Here is a 5,191-nt window from a genome sequence, read left to right on the forward strand (position 1 = left end):
ATTTTATATAACTCTATGGTTCATAAGAAAAATATTGATAGCTTGTGTTAGGTTTGGTGGGATTGCATATTTTGATAAAAAACACAATGACTTTCTAATTCTGTGTATTCTCTACAGTTTATAGCAAAGCAATTATTAAGATGGCCATGTCATGTTTATATTTAATTGTAGGACTTTTATCACAAGTAACATGTTGAAGTAATGAGTCGAGTACTAATGACCAAACTGGAATTAAAATAAGTGTAAAAGATGGAAATATTGTACAGTGTAAAAGAATGTACTTTGTTACATAATTGCATTTGAATTTTTGTTTAGAAAATACTATTAAATGCAGATATTAAGGGTTGGGGAAAGTCTATTTTATTTTAAGAAAGAGTGATTATAATTCTGGTTGTGTTTGATTAAAATAACCTGTTCCTATTTTTATAAGTCTCTCCATTTTTTAAAAATGATTTTAATATTGACTTATTTTTATAATTTACATGGTCAACAGATTTGTATCTCCTATTTTACACATTTGCTATATTTAATATTTATTTCAATATAAAATTTTTCTTAAGTCTGAAGGAATGACAACACAGTAGCTACCATATTTATAAACTCAAAATAATACCATTTTGAAAAACATTTTCTAAAGTTAATTTAATTTGATGTTTTGTAAAAGGTGGACAGCCTTGGATACAGAAATGCTTAGTTTATGCACAGAAACCAAGCTGGGCAGCAGTACTGCAAGCTTCCCTACAACAACGTCAAAACTGTTCTACAGGGTCCACCTTCATAAATTAAAAAGCATAATTCAGTCTCCATCCTCATTCAGTTCCAAGCCAATTGGGATGATAGCTTTTGTGATATGGATATTGGCCCACTAGCAGGGGCGGCTCCAGGCCCCAGCACGCCAAGCGCGTGCTTGGGGCGGCATGCCGCGGGGGGCACTCTGCCGGTTGCCGGGAGGGCGGCAGGCAGGCAGCCTTTGGCGGCATGCCTGCGGAGGGTCCGCTGGTCCCGCGGCTCTGGTGGACCTCCCACAGGTGTGCCTGCGAAGGGTCCGCTGGTCCCGTGGCTTCGGTGGAGACGCGGGACCAGCGGACCCTCCGCAGCCACGCCTGCGGGAGGTCCACCAAAGCTGCAGGACCAGCGGACTCTCCACAGGCACGCCTGCGGAAGGTCCTCCGGAGCCGCGGGATTGGCGACCGGCAGAGCGCCCCCCGCGGCATGCTGCCGTGCTTGGGGCGGCGAAATGTCTAGAGCCGCCCCTGCCCACTAGGAATTGGAATAAAAGCACCAATTAATTGCTGAGTTAGCGTGTAATATTTCTACCAACCTGAACTAATACTATTGGAGAAACAGCATATGATCGATTGTGTAATTAAAGACTATATATAATGCATATGCATAGATGTACAGTATAATACATATGCACAGATGTACAGTTTTAAGGTTGTGCAACTTTTAATGGTCATTTCCTAGCTTTTGTATGCTTGTACTGTTAGCCCAAAACAGTTTAACTATGGTCTGCACAGATCAGAAGATGGACTGTCTGCAGATCCCATCCCCCTCCCACATCTATCATCGGGTGATTTATTAAGACAGAGGCAGAATAAGATGTAACACACAAATATTTATTACGCCACTAGTCCGTAAACTAGACAAGGACCCCCCTTCAGACAATAAACAATGTTAGCAAGACACACACGGTTGTTAACAGTTACCAGAGTGTGAAGCTCAGAGCCCTTAAACCCCCTTAACCTATGGATGTAAAACAGAGGAAAACCACAATGGGTATTACAATACCATATCCTGAAGACAGGGACACAATGACAAAAACTTAGGATACGACAAAGATATTGGTGAAAATCAGGGGAGCTGGACACCAAACAGGAACTGGATATTCTTCTCCCTCTGGACAGGTCCTTTGGGCAGGTCTTCTCCCTCTTGGGCAGATCTTCTACCTCAGGTAGGTCTTCAGTGCTTTCCCAGGCAGTCTCTGCTTGACCTCGTAATTCAGTGCAAGTATGTGCTCACTAATGGTGTGTAGCAGTTGAGTGCAAATATGTTAATAGAGACCAGGAATCCAAAGTCCTATGAGTCCTGGTCCCTCTGGGGCTCCTCACAGCTAGCTGAATTGGGACACTGGCTGCCACTCAGATGGACAGCCCTTAGTGACAGGCGTGCCACTCACTAAATAACCTGCGGTTGCTAGGCAAGATTATGGCTGTCACATGACTCTAACTGCCTTGTCCTTTTTCCGCCTTAATTTGAAAAAGGCTGAAAGGGCACTAAATCATCTGAGGAAGAAGGGTATCCAAGATGGAGACTTAGCTATCCTTTTACAAATCCAAGATGGATATTACATAAAATGGGTCAGAAACAGATTTTACCCAACAGTGCATGCAACCTTGGTGTTCTCTAAATGTAGGTTTAATAGTTATTTATTAATAGTAACATTTGAAAAGTTCTTTTAAGATAAGGACATCTTATAGGACATGGAAAAGACAGGGGGTGAAGTCCTGGTCCCATTTAATCAGTGGCAAAACTTGCATTGTCTTCAGTGGAGCCAGGATTTCATTCAGGGCTATCCTGAAGACCAAAGGAGTGTCTGGCTTGTAGTCTTTTGCTCATAGATTCCAATGCCAGAAGGGATCGTTCTGATCATCTGGTCTGACCTCGTGCATAATATAGGCTATAAGACTTCCTCCAAATAAATCCTACACCATTTATTTTAGAAACACATCCAGTCTTAATTTAAAAATTGTTGATGGAGAATCTACCACAACACATGGTAAATTGTTCTAATGGTTCATTACCCTCATTGTTAAAAATGTATGCCTTATTTACAATCTGAATGTGTCTAGCTTCAACTTACAACCATTGGTTCATGTTGTACCTTCCTCTATTACATTGAAGAGTCCATTATTAAATATTTGTTCCTCACGTAGATATGTATAGATTGTAATTAAGTCATGCTTTAACCTTCTCTTTGTCAAGCTAATTAGATTGAGCTCCTTGAGTTTATTAATAAAAGGCATGTTTTCGAATATTTTAATCATTCTTGTGGCTCTGCTGTGAACCCTCTCCACTTTATCAACATCCTTCTCGATTTGTGAACACCAGAACTGGACATAGTCAGTATTGCAGCAGTGGTCATCACCATTGCCAAATACAAAGGTAAAATAACCTGTCTACTCCTACTCTAGATTACCCTGTTTATACATCCAAGGATTGCTTTGGCCTTTTTGGCCGCAGAATTGCTCTGGGAGCTCATGATCAGCTGTTTATGTACCACAACCCCTGTGATGCTTTCCAGGAGTACCCAGGATTGTGAGGTACTTCCCTACCACCTGCCCTTAATGTGAGGAAGTCTTGTCTGTGCCTGCTGTGGATCAGCTCCCTGAAGCTACCAGATTCTGGCAACACAAGCACTAGCGTATAAGCCTCTGCAGACTCTCTCTTAGTACAGGTTAGCAATAGCCACACAGCACCCCCCAAATCCTTTGAGTGTTCCCTGTAGTGTGCAACCCCTTACCCACTGAACACTCGCAGAATTACGAGGCCTGTTGGTCCTAAAGGAACACTACACAGCAGCTTACTGCTGAACATGCAGCACTTAGATATATTTATAGTGAAAACAGAAATAAGTTTATTATCAAAGACCAGAGATTCAAGTGATAGTAAGAATATTAGAAACAAATTGTTAATATTAAACAAAATCATAACACACTTTCTAGAGACTAAACTTAACTAACAAGTTATCCTCCTGTCTAAAGAAGCTTATCTCAGCCAAAGTTCTCTCCGGCCTTTTCAGCACACCCTGGTTGATATCCTTTTTCATGAAGCAAACTCGCTGTCCGTTTACTTCGTAGGTGAAGGATGCTAGGATGTCTTTTTGCAACCCTAAATATACCAGCACAGACCGTTTGATGTGCACCTCAAAATAGGATTTCCCTCCACCCCTTCCCCAATTTACCTCTTCCTGTTACTTTCTTCTGTTTGAAGATTTCACAACCCTTTATTAGCATTCGGATTAGACTGGTGAGTGGAGGCCCACTGTGAACCATACAATACTTAATTTACATATAAACAGACAAACATTTCATCCTGAAAGTAAACCTGTTTTTCACATTTGCTGGTGACCAGTCCCTAGACACAGCCCTTAAGAACATAATTTTCATTTTATATACATAACTCTTTACACAACATCCATACATGTGTTTTGAATGATATTGATGACCACCAGTTTGATACAGGCTTTTGTCTGAGCCATCATAGGTCCCCATTTGGTGAACGAAATGTTCAGGAGATTCCTGTACCCTTATGCATCCCTGTATGCCCCACTGCCAGTTGGCATCAGGAGGTCCATGCTCACATAACCCGCAAATCTTTTTCAGACACACTGCTCCCCAGGATAAAGTCCCCCATCCTACATTCTTTGTTCCTAGATGTATGCATTTACATTTTTCTGTATTGTCCGAAATAGATTGCGGTCCGTTAAAGCTTGGTATTGAGTGAGGAAAAACAGGCAGGACCAGAATAACAGTGAAAAGCCAAGTGGCTGTGTTTATTTGGGGGATAATTACAACTTGGGCCGGGGGAGTAGGCAACTTTGGCTGGGATGGTATCAAAATTACAAACACACCCCAAAACACAGTAATAATACACTTTATACTGCTCACCACACCACACCAAATAGGCAGACACACCAATCACACAAGATGGGAATCGGGTTCGTCAGGGCGGTGCCCGGTGCAACACAGAGAAAGAGACCCACGGGCCACTGCCTCAGCCACCCTTGCTTTCACACTAAGGGTAACCCAGAGTGTGGTGCGGCTGCAGCTGGGCAGATTCCACTCATTCAGACCGCTGGGACAGGAACCCCTTGGTCAGCTAATCTCCAGGTGGAGACAGCTCCCAGATTCATTCACTCCGGACAAAGACAGAGCAGTGATTCACACACATAAAACAGTTTGCAATTAACAATTCAATTAACAATTCACTAACAAATAGAACAATTATACAAACTAGCTAAGCAATTGTGTAATTCTGAGCTCATTAATACAATCCTGATATCCTGAGTAGATATTTGGTACCAAGTTAGGGAGGGGAAAAAATAAGAGGCTAGATAAGCTAACTGTCAGATATTAAAAAGCAAATACCGCACTCCAGGCGCAGCTGACCAGCAGAACAGACACCAGAA

The sequence above is a fragment of the Mauremys mutica genome, chromosome 9, assembly GCF_020497125.1.
Source record: "Mauremys mutica isolate MM-2020 ecotype Southern chromosome 9, ASM2049712v1, whole genome shotgun sequence".
In the NCBI taxonomy this organism is placed as follows: Eukaryota; Metazoa; Chordata; order Testudines; family Geoemydidae; genus Mauremys; species Mauremys mutica.